Source organism: Rhipicephalus sanguineus, unplaced genomic scaffold (genome assembly GCF_013339695.2).
Source record: "Rhipicephalus sanguineus isolate Rsan-2018 unplaced genomic scaffold, BIME_Rsan_1.4 Seq10225, whole genome shotgun sequence".
In the NCBI taxonomy this organism is placed as follows: domain Eukaryota; kingdom Metazoa; phylum Arthropoda; class Arachnida; order Ixodida; family Ixodidae; genus Rhipicephalus; species Rhipicephalus sanguineus.
In genome coordinates this window covers 1-15,499 of record NW_023614187.1, presented here as the reverse complement: position 1 = coordinate 15,499, position 15,499 = coordinate 1, and positions in this window count along the sequence as shown.

Here is a 15,499-nt window from a genome sequence, read left to right as displayed (position 1 = left end):
GTCACCTACAAAAAACGTTTGCCGACAAAATAAAATTGATAACTTCGTCAAGCAGCGGGTTTGCGCGGACAATTAGCGTAGATTGGGCGAGTTGGATGCACATTAAAACTAGTCACACGTACTATCGGCTCTGAATGAAACGCCAGCAGTGGCGCGTGTAGTATAGTTCGCACCCTCATGATTAGACGTAGATACGCTCTCGCGGTTTGCCGCTCGTGAGCCAGATGCATACTTTCGATTGCGCAGTGCTGCCTAATCGGGTGTGCGTGCCTGTCAATGGTGATGACAGGACGGCTCGCATTATGCAGTTCTTAATGCTTGGGGAACGCGCTCTGCTGTTCGTGTTTCATTTGCCACCGATAATACAGCTTGATAAACAGTAGGAAAAATTGGCGAATATGTCTAGGAAGACGAGCAAGAGAGCTCCTTCCCACCATTCTTTTGGCCCCGTTGGCTGGTTATTGCTATTCTTTACGGCGCTGTGACATGATTGAATATTTTACCGTGAAAGCTTTGTATTCCTGATCAAACGCGAAAATTCACCGTCGGCGTCCCTAGTTGGCAGCGTCAGCACGAGTGATGCAAAAAATCATCACACTATGAGATGACCTTATGACGTCCTCATGACATCACAGACCGCCAATAATTGTGACGTCATAACGTCACGTTACATGACGACGTCATCACAAGAAATTGTCGGTTTGCATTGCCTCCGTGATCGGTGGGTCGACCACGGAGACAATGCAAAACCAGGAGATGTGTAAAAAGCTTGCAATGCCTCCGATCCTGGAGGCAGTGCAAAACCACGTCACGTCCAAAAAGCATTCGGAAGGAGGCGACGAACCTCGACTGAACATCGATGAACAAAAGTAGAAGATGAATTTTGCCTTCGAGTCATCTTAGGCGAATGCATAAGGGGCCCAGTGAGTAATTTCAGTACAGTGACTGCATGACGCCCTATCAGGAGTCGACCGTTGAGAGTGATTTACACTATTTTATTGCGAATACATCATACTACGGCTTCTGATGCGAAAGCTTTGTGTTTACCTAGTTAGTATGATTACACTAATTCTGTTCAGCATACTTTCAAACGACCGGGAACGAGTCAGCAAGCGTTGAGTTATTAACGTATGGGTTAAAATATTGTTACATGCCATCTGGAACAAGAACGCTTCAACAAGACGATGAAGACGAAGAATGAAATAGCGCTCGTGCTGTTGCTGTTCCTCCATCTTGGCAGCAGCTGCTTCTATCTCCGTCTGTATATTTTGTAAATACATTTCTTCTTTTTATACTCTCACCCGTGACATTTGGTGGAAGTGCTGGGTGACAACCGCATACAACGGAACTCAGCAGTGGCCGCCGCTTGGCCTGTCCCGCAATGGCAGAAGAGGGTTCGGCTCTCGCTGAAGCGACCGCAACAACAACAACCGTTGTCCTGCCTCAGGTAAAAGATCCTGGCACGTTCTGTGGCACCGACAATGTCGATATTGACGAATGGCTGCCGATGTACGAACGTACAAGCAAAAACTATCGCTGGGATGGCACACTTAAGTTCGCGAACATCTTGTTCTACCTCAAAGGAACAGCGAAAGTATGGTTCGAGAATCATGAAGAAGAAATTAGAAGCTGGGACGCATGCAAGGAAAAGATGCGGGCCCTTTTCGGCAAGTCTGCAGGCAGACAGGCAGCGGCCAAGAAGGAGTTGGCAACTCGCGCACAAACGTCGAACGAGTCGTACCTGACGTATATACAGGACGTTCTTGCCCTTTGCCGCAAAGCAGACAGTGATATGGACGAAACCGAGAAAGTGGGGCACATATTCAAAGGCATTGCAGATGATGCGTTCAATCTTCTCATCTGCAAGGACTATGACACTGTGGATGCCATCGTCAATGAATGTCAGCGTTTAGAGGCCACCAAAAGTCGACGTATCGCCCACCATTTTGTTAGACTTCGGAACACGCCGCAACGCGGTCGTGTGACGACGTACAAGTCGTCCAGGCGCCATTAACTGCAGAGCATGTGGCGAAGATCATCCGCCGTGAACTTCAAGCTATGGCGCCTACCTCCCCGTGCTCCCGCGCCTGTGACTCTAGCTCCAAGATGGTACCACTTGTGCATGCTCTCGTTCGTCAGGAGCTTTCCAGTGCTGGCCTGAATTCGGAATACACTCCAGTCCCTTCTCGACCGATGAACCGCCGTCGCCCCTCACGTCCATATACCCAAGGTCAAAGCCGTCCAGTGCCCCCTCGTGATCCCGCCGAGTGGAGGACTCCTGTTGACCGTCCTTTTGCTTCAACTGTCATCGTGTTGGTCAGTGGCCTGCCATTGCAAACAACTCGTGGTATTGGCATCAAACATGCTATGGGTACAACCGTCGCCCAAACACTGACCACGGAAGCTTCCAACCTCACGGCGAACCACCTCAAGCCACCAGCGACGACGTCCCTGCCATGCCGTATCGTCCTCGCTCACCGTCCCGCATGGCCATCAGTGCCGTTCACCGCAGTCGCGTCGCCCATCGTCTCGCTCGCCCCAATCTCGCCGTCCAACGTCGCCGACTGACCTGCCTCGGGAAAACTAGCCGATGCAGCCCGGAGGTGACGCTGCATCGACCTTGGGCCCACCAAATCCTCTGACCACGCTTCCGACCAGACGTAACCTTATTGATGTTAAAGTGGACGACGCACTCGTTGTTGCTCTTGTCGATACAGGGGCTCATATATCGGTGGTCAATGCGGAGCTTCGTCGCCGCCTTACGAAAGTTTTAACGCCCCCGACGATACCCCTCGTCCAAGTCGCCAATGGTGGGACGTTCCCGTGCTTGGGATGTGCTCTGCGATAAGTGTTGCTGAGCGCTCCACAATTGTCCTGTTTGCCGTGCTTGAGAAATGCTTCCATGACCTTATCCTCGGAACGGACTTTCTGTCTGCCCACTCTGCCCTGATTGACTGTGGAACCGGCTTGCTTCAGCTTGACTTACCATGCCACTATGACGCTTCCCCGCCACCTCAACCGCGTTTGTGCTCTGTAGATTATGTTTGTCTGGCGCCTCAAGCCGTTACGTATGTGCACTTACGGTCTTCACCTCCGGTTCCGGACGGTGATTACATGCTAACACCTATTGCCGACGTCCTGCTGTCCAGAAACGTTGCCGTTCCGCACACAGTTTTGACAGTTACGAATAACCGAGTGTCCCTCCGGTACTGAACTTCAGCTGGTGCACGCAACTGATTCCGCATGGCACGACTCTGGCCAATGTCTTCTATCGAAACTGCTATTTCTGCGTTCGCTGCCGATGCTTCTTCCTCCTCTACTCGGTCTTCTTCTCCACAGAGCACAGCCGATGACAACATTGACAAGATGATTTCCGCTGACCTCCTTCCAGCACAGACAGCTGATACGGCGCGTGCTGAAATCTTACCGCGACATCTTCGATTTCGATGACCGCCCCTTGGGTCAGACAGCTCTTGTCACACACAACATCAACACTGGAGACGCCAGCCCAATCCGACGGCGTCCATATCGCGTTCCCATGCTGAGCGCCAAGTCATACAGCGTGAAGTTGACAAAATGCTCACTAAAGACGTAATAGAACCATCGTGCAGTCCATGGGCGTCGGCGGTCGTGTTAGTAAAGAAAAAGGACGCAAGGACGATTCCTGCGAGACTATCGTCACTTAAACAAAGTGACTCGCAAGGACGTCTACCCACTACCGCGGATTGACGACGCTCTCGACTGCCTACACGGGTCCGCTTACTTCTCATCTATCGACCTCAGATCGGGATACTGGCAGATTTCTGTCGATCTCGCGACCGTGAAAAGACAACGTTCGTTACACCGGACGGACTGTTCCAGTTTAAAGTTATGCCATTCGGTCTGTGTAACGCCCCGGGTACATTTGAAAGGATGGGACTCCCTCCTTCGTGGATACAAATGGTCAACATGCCTTTGCTATCTGGATGACGTCGTCGTATTCTCACCCACATTCGACAGCCACCTGAGCCGCCTGTCAGCTGTTCTTGAAGTTTTCAGAGCAGCAGGCCTTCAACTCAACTCTTCCAAATGCCGTTTCGGCCGTCGGGAAATCACTGTGCTAGGCCACCTTGTCAGCGCTCGTGGTGTGCAGCCTGATCCTGAGAAAGTTCGAGTCGTTAAAGGTTTCCAGATACCACGGTCCGCGAAAGATGTCCTGAGCTTTGTCGGCCTGTGCTCCTACTTTCGTCGTTTTGTCAAGAATTTTGCCAACATCGTGCGTCCTCTCACGGAACTCCTGAAAAAGGACGTGCCGTTTCACTGGGGTACCGACCAAGCAGCTGCATTCGGCACACTTACTACGATTCTTACCTCCCACCCATCTTGGCTGATTTTGACCCGTCGGCCCCTACAGAAGTTCGCACCGATGCCTGCGGCCATGGTATAGGGGCTGTTCTCGCCCAGCGGCAACAAGGACAGGATCGCGTCATTGCCTACGCCAGTCGCCTCCTCTCCCCTTCAGAATGCAAGTTTTCTCTCACTAGTGAGTGCCTCGCACTAGTTTGGGCCGTCGGAAAATTTCGACCATACTTGTTCGGTCGCACCTTTTCGGTAATTACCGATCGCCACGCGCTGTGCTGGTTGTCGTCCCTCAAAGATCCCACTGGACGACTTGGACGCTGGGCTTTGAAAATTCAAGAATACAGCTTCAACGTAACATGCAAGTCTGGCCGAATGCACCAGGATGCCGACTGTCTATCCCGTCATCCAGTGGATCCTCCTGAGGCGTCAGCGCACGATTCCGATGCCTGTATCTTAGCCATATCCGATTTCGCCGACATACGCAACCAGCAACTGCGTGATGACTACCTGCGGCCTATCATCTACCGTCTACGTCTTAATCCCGCGGACCCGTCACTTCATTGTTTGTGCTACGCGATGGCATTCTTTACCGACGCAACACCAGTTCCGAGGGCCTCGAGCTTCTACTCGTAGTTCCGGCGGCACTCCGTTCCACTGTTCTTAACAGCTTCATGACACCCCCACAGCTGGCCATCTCGGAGCAACCCGCACGTATGATCGCTTACGGCGTCGATTTTTCTGGCCCGGCCTTTACCGTTCGGTGCGGCGATATGTTCTGCTTGTCATTCCTGCCAGCGCTACAAGCATTCTTCCTTGTCTCCAGCTGGTCCTCTTCAACCTATTGACATTCCAAGTGTACCCTCCTATCGCGTCGGCCTCGACCTCGTGGGACCATTTCCAACGTCTCTAAGTGGTAACAAGTGGATTGCCGTAGCTACTGACTACGCGACACGATACGCAATCACGCGGGCACTACCTACAAGCTGTGCCACCGACGTCGCAGACTTTTTGCTTTGCGACGTCATTCTCCACCACGGCGCTCCGCGACAGCTACTGCCCGACCGTGGTCGCTCATTTCTTTCGCAGGTCGTCGAGGACATTCTCCGTTCGTGTTCCACACGTCACAAGCTCACCACTGCCTACCACCCACAAACAAATGGACTTACGGAACGCCTCAATCGCTCCTTGACCCCATGCTATCCATGTACGTCTCCGCAGATCATCGTGATTGGGATAGCACTTTGCCTTACGTGACATTCGCGTATAATTCGTCCCGCCACGACACCGCTGGCTGTCTGTTGTTTGGCCGCCATCCCACGTTACCCTTTGACACTCTTCTACCATCCGCTACGTCCACTCTCACCGAGTACGCCCGTGATGTAACTGCTCGCGCTCAAGTGGCTTGACAGATCGCACGGGATCGTCTTTCTGCCTCCCAGCTGTCTCAGAAAACCCGCTACGATAGCCATCATAGAGTTGTTACCTATTCCCCAGGCTCTTTGGTCCTCCTTTGGACACCTTGCCGCCACGTTGGCCTATCATCGAAGCTTCTCTCTCGTTACTGCGGGCCTTACAAGGTCTTACGCCAGCTCACTGAGGTCACGTACGAGATCGCTCCTCTGGACAGTAGTTCGTCATCTTCGGTACCCGTTACTAATATCGTGCACGTCTCCCGCCTCAAGCCCTACTTCTCTGCACATGATCCTGCTGTTCCTTAAGCGCCGAGACGGCGATACCAACGGCGGGGGTTATATGTTACATGCCATCACGAACAAGAACGCTTCAACAAGACGATGAAGATGAAGAATGAAATAGCGCTCGTGCTGTTGCTGTTCCTCCATCTTGGCAGCAGCTGCTTCTATCTCCGTCTGTATATTTTGTAAATACATTTCTTCTTTTTATACTCTCACCCGCGACAATATGCTGAAAAAAAACAACTCCGCACAACTTACGAAATACTTGATATCACTGTCGTTCACTCCCCTTTGAAAAGTGCTCTCAACCTTTTTATTTCTTGTTTAAACTTCATGTATGTACGTACGACACGCTTACATGGCAGCTGCTCAAAGCTTGAATTTAATCACAGGATGTTGCCTGTAACGGCCATTTAATTTATTTGAATGACATCACACGTCGCTTGTCAGGCGCTTAAAAATCTGAACAAAGGAAATCGAAGGAGTAGGCTTGGCAACAGAACACGCGCAGCTCGCGGTAGACGTATATTGCGCTATAACGCAGACACGGTAGCCGAAGCCCAAATGTTGAATCAATGATCGAAAATGGGCCGGAAAGTCATTTTGAGTGCGCCACAGCCATAGGACGGTCGCGAAGAGAAATCATCGCCATACATGCAGATGTACACATTGATGGCTAGGAGGCGACACCAGGAGTAATCTACACTGAACGTGCTCCTGACGGCAACTCCGCTCGATTTCATTGGGAATTTTGCTTGAAAATTGAGTACAAGTTGCTTTATAAACTTGCCCACTAATGTTTCAATAACTGGAGCAGGAGAAACTGGCCGGCAGCGTCCAGCAGCCTTCCCGTAGCGAACGGGTGCGCGAAGAGGGGCACCCGAGTCCCCTCTTTGACGTTACACGCGAGAAGTCGCCAGACAAAGATCTCGAGGCGAATAATAAGCAGTGTTCTTCGGCGCATTCCTGAGGAGTCGGGAACCTCTACATTATAGGTGCTGGTGGGATGGTATTGCAAATGTGATGTTTATTGCAGCTTTAAGTGAGTCGATATCCAAGATTACATCATCGTAGCCAGAGTTATTGGGGATTCGCCAATATTACGCCATACTATGTGATATTTAACAGTGCTAGCTAACATAAACAGGCAGTTAGCCACCACTTGCTACAATTAGAACACACTAGCCAACGCCAGTCACCAGTACAAAAGCAGTAGCCGCCAAAATTACCGAGTTCTAGTGAACAGGTGCCCAACGCAAGGCGCCTTTGCATTGCACCGGCGGAGAGTTGTCCAGTAAAAGCGTAAATCATATGCGAGTAGACGCGGTATATGTCCGCGCTTATATCGCTTGTCATGTAACATTAGGCACAGTGAGATATCTAAGCAAACAGAGCACCGCATTACCATTTCGTCAATAGTGACATTCATGCCACGCAAGTCATGGCAAGTCATATATTACCGCACATTTGTAACGCATGCATGTACGTTCTGGTATATGTCGTGTTAATAAAACGACCACAACGATTCAATGTGTATGCATCATGTAATTTTCACCATTCATGACATACTATGTTTTGAGCGCATATAATGCCATTCGTGTCTTAATGAGTCTTTCATGCTTGCCAGAAAAGCAGGTGACGTTAAGCACGTTCTGGTTCTGGTACATTACAAGAGAATGAAACGGCCACCCTGGCGTTACAATGACTCGTTCTTATTGGGAACATCACGTGCATGACTCATATATTATGATATTCGTGTCATGTACTGCCATTCACGTTCGCCATGTACTCATGACGTATTACGCAAATTCTACCAATCGAAAGAGAAAAAAACAATCACGAGAGCATCAATATCGTTAGATGACCAGAGAGATACGGCCAAGGAATGTTTCGCCCTAAAAGACCGGTTTCGCTACTGCAGAACGTTGTACGTTGTCCTTTCATACAAAAAAAAAGTTTTCCCGAAAGCACCGGTCGTTAACGATGCTGAAGGCCGTGTTTTTTCTAAATTCCGAGGCAAACGTCTTCTTCCTATCGCATGTTCGCGTAAACGAAACCACCAGAGATCAGAACTAAGCAGTTTTTAACTCGGGCAGGAGTCAGTTCGCTGTAACGAAATGCACTACATAAATAAAACATTTCCATACTCAAAGCAGCACGCACCCCTGGCAAGGCTCAGTTGCAGAGTCTCGAGGTTTCAGTGCTTGTTTCTGGAGAACGGAGCTTCCCCTTGGAAGGATGCTGGTCACACAACACACGTTCGTCATTCTTGTCTGGATCTCAGGATGCAGCACCATCACTGAAAAGAGGTTTGCTTATGTTTATCTTTATTTGGATTATGTATATACACTAATAACAGCTCCTAAGTGCATTATACGCCACGTAAAACAGGAATTAGCCGATTTCGGTGAATTTCTAGAAACGGGCCTCTGCGCTTATAGCAGATGTACAGAACTATCAGGAAAGTTGCCAGCCAGACAGACGCGGTTCTTAAATAAAGAGGTTCGTAAATTGGCCCTCGAAATTCATTGCTCTAGAGAAAGTATTGGTTCTCATAGAAATGACACTTACAATAACTTACGCTTATTTATATTTGACAAAACGGTGCTCAAACTATCAATGGTGAAGCAAGAGAGGAGGGCACACTGTTTCTGTCTTTCTGCATGTTTCTTAGCTAGAACTGCTTAAGCGGCAGTTTATTTTTCTCAAATGCGAGCGTCATGTAAGTATAAATTAGTTTCTCTGAAATGCAGCCAATGGGTTTACAACGAGCTCTTGGATGATAGCTGTAACAGCCTTTGCCAGGCAACTGGTGCATTTCATTGACAAGGCATTTAATTTTCTCATCACTGTCGTCCATTCCGACAACCAGCTTTAAAAATAGAAAGACATTTGAGGGAAGCATAAAACCATGCAGCCGTTTTTACCATGTATATTGTTCAACCACCTCTCACTGATGGGGTCAATTTTTTTATTTGGTGCCTGCTGTTTTCCCTCTTTTGAGGATCAATGTATTATTGCGCGCTGGTGGTCACATGATATCCTTTGGTGAAGAATTCCCTGCGAGGTCTTGCGTGCTCGTGAAGTGTTCTAATGCCTTTGTCCTACATGGATTTCAACAATACTTAGATATAAGTTAACCTTTCGCCTGAGTGACAAAGCTGCGTTTTCATTATCACAATTGTTTATGATGCGAGGACATCTTGGAAGCAGTAAAGAAAAGCAGGCGAGAGAACAACAAGCACGTACATGGTGGCTTTCATCACATCGCCTATCGTTAGTGCTGCTGAAAAGTTCATTCTTAGAACTGTGACGCGCCTATGTTCTTTTTATAGTCAATGTAAAAATGGACATGCAATTTTCACTCATTTGTTACGCTAGCAGAAGCTCTACTTGACTGTCTTGTGCGACATAATTGGTTATAAGAAAATTATAGTATAATTTTTTATAAGATAACGTGTTCTCGAAAACCAGCTAAGAGAACCGCAGCGACTTAATAATCGGAGGAATTGATCGCTAGCTGCATTACATCCTGTCTTTCAGCTTCGATCCCGATTCCTGGGCTTGCATAATTATTAGAAGTACCGGAATATCAAATGATGATCACTTATGCGGGAATATTTTTGCTGCGTTCGGTCTACTGGCCTGATACAATGCTTGAGGATAAACTCTCACATAAATAACGACAACTGCGCCGCCTTTACCGTTGATTATTTACTCTCAGAGACACACGCTTTATTGTCGTCGAAACCCAATAAGGGTAAAAACGCGTGCCCATTTAAATATTTTAACAAAGTTCGTTATTTTCTTTGTATATCAACGATAACCTTAGACAAAAAGTTCCGTAATTTTGATTGCTCTACAACAATAAGAGCTTCCACTAAGTCGAGCAAGGATCGAAACAGTGAAGCGGGACGATTCTGAAGTCTAGTGTGGTTGCTTCTATGTTGTTGGTAGGCTTTAGCTAGGCGGAGCTAAGTTGCTACTAGGTTGCTTCTGGGTTTTCGCTAGCCTTTAGCAAGGTGATACTGGTTGCTTCTAGGTTGCTTCTCAGCGCAGAGAGGTTCGAGTTAAACCACAGAGAGTCACAGACAGGACATGGATATCCAAACTCCATAGACACAAAAACTCGCGCTGAAACCGAGCGTTCGCACCTCCCATAGATCTACGGGCACGTCGTCGTTCGTCTAGGGCATCCACTGCTTCGGGGTCTTCTCGCAGCTGCCGTTTCTTTTCCCGTCCCCTATTATTCTCTCGTTGTACCAGCCGCTGAAGCGCTCCGTACAGATGCTTCAATGAAGCTCAAACGTGCGGCCATGGTGTTTATCACTTGGTTAATCACGACGTCTGTCAAGGAATCTTAAACGGTGCTTACCGCCCGTCTGTTGTCTTCTTCATTTTTAGTGGACCAGCGGTGTGTAGTGGGATTCACGCAATTTCTGTCACCCAATACCCGTTCATGATGAGTATAGCTTCCTGTACATAGCAAAGTTTTTAGGACCGACTTAAACAGCTTCGCTGTTAAAACATTGGCAGATGTTCTTTTTAGCAGCGGGGCTATTTTAGGACGGTCATTACTCCATGAGCCACGAACAAAAATGGTCATCGCCATAAACCGCACGCGCTCTCTTCCTCCTCTTCTTCATTGTTGTCTTCTCCATCTTCTGCTTCGCTTCCAAAACACGTGCGTCGATGACTGGGACGCAGGATGCAATAACTCTAATGGGCAAAAGAACGAGTACAGAGGGAGAGAAAGGAAGAGATAGGGAAAGAGAGAGAGATAGAAAATAGAAATAAAGATAGAAAAACACAGAAATGCTAAGTGAAAAAATTCTTTGCGAGGCGAAATTCATTAAGGCGAGTGTCTTAACGACTCGGCTATCCAGGCACGCTAGCAGTACATGGCATAGCCTTGTAGAGTATACTACAGCGTGGTGGTGGGAAGGGGAAGTGAGGGTGAGGACGAGGGAAAGGTGGAGGGTAGATAGTAAAGCATAGCATAAAAATAAACTGTAACTTTAACCAATGTAACCTAACAAAGGTGAAAAAAGGGCAAAACAACTTTGCAATGACCTCCATTTGGACAAGCTCGCCCGCGCCATAGATAAAACACAAAAGTTGACTTGATATATTTCTTTTACCGTAAACACTCATACATTTGACTGTCCCCTCAGAGAGTTTGTGAAAGGAGAACATGGCAACAGCTCGTGTTCAAGTTCTTACTAACCGAGTTATTCATTCTAAAGATTGACGACCCCTTCAGGGTTGGAAATTCTGAACAAGTGGCGCAGTTCTTGGAACTAGCCAGATCCGTCTCACGTCAGCCTTTTCAGTTCACATTAAATATCTGTACTATTAATGACAAGTTTACAGGACTGTATTAAAGCATACGGTGAAGTATGGTTTCAAATGAGACTGGAATGCGCTCGCCAGATTTTCTAGAATTGCTTTCTGTTTACTTGAAGTCTACCTATGCTAAATGGAATAATTTCGCGCTTCTACAAAAGCACGGTATTTGCATCGGTTCTTCAATCGCCCCAGTGCTTAGCAATATTTACCCTTCAAAAGCTGACAGGCGTGTTTTTGAAGGAAATAAAGACACTTCCCTATCGAAAAATCTCATATGACACGTGACACATATCCAATAATGTCGTATGATCATACGAGAACACATATGATTCATATGTGTTCACACGAGATTGTTGGATACGAGGCATATGTCATATGAGAACTTCTGACAGGATTGTGTTGTGAAAATTTTCAGACAGTCAATGATTTCATGACTATTCTTGAGTGCACTAAGGATGATGTCATCGAAAACGTAGCATTTGCTTTGTCAGTGTTCTCGAGCTCATTAGATTATTTGGTAGTTACGCACGAGGTACCTGCTGGTAACAGCATATTGTTTCTTGATTTAGGTGTGCTTTTTTCTTCGAACACGTTTGCTGGAAATTCCAGCAACGCGCTGGGAAGCCGTCACTTCCTTTTATATCGGCTCATTCCAAGCTTCGTTCCAAGCATGGTCCAGTTATCCTTGTCCTTCGCAATAAAAAAGCCATGCGTCCATAGATTAAAAAGCAGTCTGGGTGCGCAAGTACAACGCCTCACAAGGGCTGGATTTCCTTCTGATGAAGTTGAATAAAGCTAAAATTCCGAAGGCCGAGTCGCAGTGAAAGAGAAGAGAATCTGTCCATCGTTCCGTACTGACACATGATTTTCCCCAACCTGAAAAAGGTGGGTGATCGCGCAGATGTTCACGTGGTTTTTTTTCGTGCCCTAAACACTGCATCGGATATGCAAGGCAGTAACCGCAGCGGAACCTCCACCTAGATGCACAACGATACACTGTCACGATTCGTCGAATGCGTTGATGAAGTGTTATATTCCGCTGCGCTGAGCGACGGGAAAAGATATATCGGCCAGGCGGGCAGGTGCATGAATGAGAGGCTGTAGCAGCGCTACTATAACGTCACGAGACTGCTGTCACGGCATTTGGCCATACGCAGCCGGGAGTTTCATTGTAACCCCATCTTTGAGCGTACTTCCGTTGTGCGCAGATGCCGGGATAAGGCAGCGCTTGAACTAATGGAAGCTCGCGAAATTAACACACTATTAACAAAAACGAACAATATTTTCATCATCACGTTGGGGATGAATGTTATGTTTGTGCATGATGACGCAGTGGCTCACTTGTTGTAAAAAGGGGTTGAACATTTTTTTTGTTCGGTGCTTTTGGGGGATATCTCGTCTCATAATAATGGTGTTCCATGAATAAGGAAGGTCAACCAAGAATACGCCGTTAGTTGAAGTCAGCACTCTGTCATGTGCATTCCTTGTGTGTTGTTTTATTTGCGGTCTTTGCATATCAAGAAAGAGAAAGAGAGAAATAAAGGGAAGGAAGAAAAAAGAAGGATAAAAAGACCGAGAAGCAGAAAGAAATATCAATAAATAGGGATGAAGAAGACATACACAAAACAGAGAGAAGAGAGCAAAATAAAGAAATAGAGGAAAAAAGAAAGAAGGTTTGCAAAACATAGGAGAACTGCAACATCCAGGACCACCGATGTGCTCTAAGCTCCACTTCTCTAGCATTGCGCGTCCCTGCAAGCTACAAAATTTTCTTCTTTTTTTACAACAATACGTTTTCCAGTCATGTGGCCGCTCAAGAAACTGCACGGACAAATGGAGATACGAGAACCATCTCTGTACCCATAGTGAACCATAATGTAAGTTCCTTCAGTACTGTGCTGTAAATTATGATCCCTGGGCATGAATATATTATCTTTTTTTATCCTCCCTGTCTGTCATCGCCTCTGGCCAGCCAACATGAAGATAACCTCCGCGGTGGAGAGTCATTCTCAATGATTTGTGCACTCAACTTTACTGTGAGTTGTAGCTTTAAATGTGCAACCTGTTCTGGTTTGCTGTCAGAGCCGAAAGCTATACTTGTTTCAAAGGGTACCTCACGCTGAATTGCCGCAGCTCGGAATTTTCTATATATCCCCTTCAGGCGCAACGTCCACATATGTGGACGCAACTTATTTTAGCCAGTTTTTTGGACTAGTCGGAAAGAAAGGGTAAGATACATTGCGCATAGCATCAATTGAACCTTCTGCATAGTCAACGTGTCTTGACTTAACCTCAATATGCTAAGTATGACCATAACCGATCACTTTGGTGAAGGCACTACGACGTTCGACGGGTTTTTTGACGTGCCGCATTCCAGGACCAACGTCATAAGTATTATTTTTCTCCGCACGAAATAAACGCAACCAAAAACAAATTGCGCATGCATTTTAAGCTAACAATTTCCTTATTCTTATGTAAAAATGGAACATGACTGACTGCTGAGTAATTAAATATTCAATTATTCTCTAATTAGGATTAATTAGCAAAACTCGCAAAAAACAGCATATTACTTTATTTTCTTTCTTGGAATGTAATATTGAGTGCCTTAGAATTGCGTTGTGCGAATTTGAGACATTTCCAGACAGTGCATCATAATTCGCGCCTGAAGGGGATATTTTCTCTATCAGGCCTCACAGTGCCGACATATATTTCAGCAAATGTGTGTTTAAAAATGCCATATTTTGTTTTAAAGGCTATCATACTAGATCTTAAAACGAGATGTAGGCGTACAGTGCAGGTTAAATCTTCGGACAATATACGCTTCTTTCTGTCTCAGTCCGCTCTCTTGAATCGTTAGTAGTAGGACCAGCGAAAAAATTCATAATAAAATGTATGCCTTCAAAAAGGATTGGTTTTATAGCAGCAAACAGAGAGCACAATCCTATTAAAGGACATATTATCTCTATCAGGCCTCACAGTACCGAAATATATTTCAGCATATGTTTCTTTTACATAGCACGGTTCTCCACAACGAGCTTATTCATCAATGTAAATGTGCTGAGTGCGGCTGCGCAGTGAACGACAACTATATTTGCACCCTTAATTGGGTCACAAATTTAAATGGCTGTAGGGTTTAGCTGTAGCTTCACAGCTGAACGCCTGCCTGTTTGAAGAAAACGAGACAGAGGACACTCGAAGACAAACAAGATAACACTCAATCAGGCAAGTGGTTTATTTTCCGCCAATACTTTTCTTGTTAACATTTGCTTTTTCAAGCTGCACGGAATGAACGTTGCGGTACAGAAAAGAAAAGACATTGTTAAAATTGTCCATAACCTTGTTTGTTCTCGTGTATCGTCTAGTGTAGTACTTTGTGAACACTTGGCGATGCGTTCAGCGCGAAGTTGGCCACAAGGACAACAGCAGATAGGCGGATCACTGCGCCAGATATTGTCGTATATGGTTGAAGCGGTTGTCATCACAGCCCTTAGTAGGCGGCGAGCGCTCCATGCATTTCATAATGGTTGACAGGGGCAAAAACAAAACCTGTTTTGTGTTGCTGTTGGTTGCATGATATTGTTCAGTTTTTTTTGTATATTAGCTATTTCATTCTCCTTAGCTCCCACCTTCAAAGACAAGGCGGTCAGAGCGTGACTGACTTGCATACGCTTCCATCATTGTGGTAATTCGCATTTTCTACCATCAGACATGCACTCCTTATCATCGCAATTTTTCACTTATTACCTTTCATGTGCCATGTATGTATGTATATATATATATATATATATATATATATATATATATATATATATATATATATATATATATATTGTACATGATTGGCTGCTGTGGGGCCCTGCTTCCTTTACCATCTTTACACTAAATCGCTCCTGCCTAATGGAGAGAGAGAGAAGAAATAATAGAGAAGGAAAGGCAGGGAGCTTAACCAGTATAGGACAACCGGTTTGCTACCCTACACATGGGGACAGGGTGGGGGGATTAAAGATGGAGAGGAAAGAGAGAGAGAAAGATAGAAGATAGCGCAATGACACTGCACACACAGAATCAGTCGGTCACTCTTGCGTGGTACGCGATATTTCTGTCACAGCGCTGTC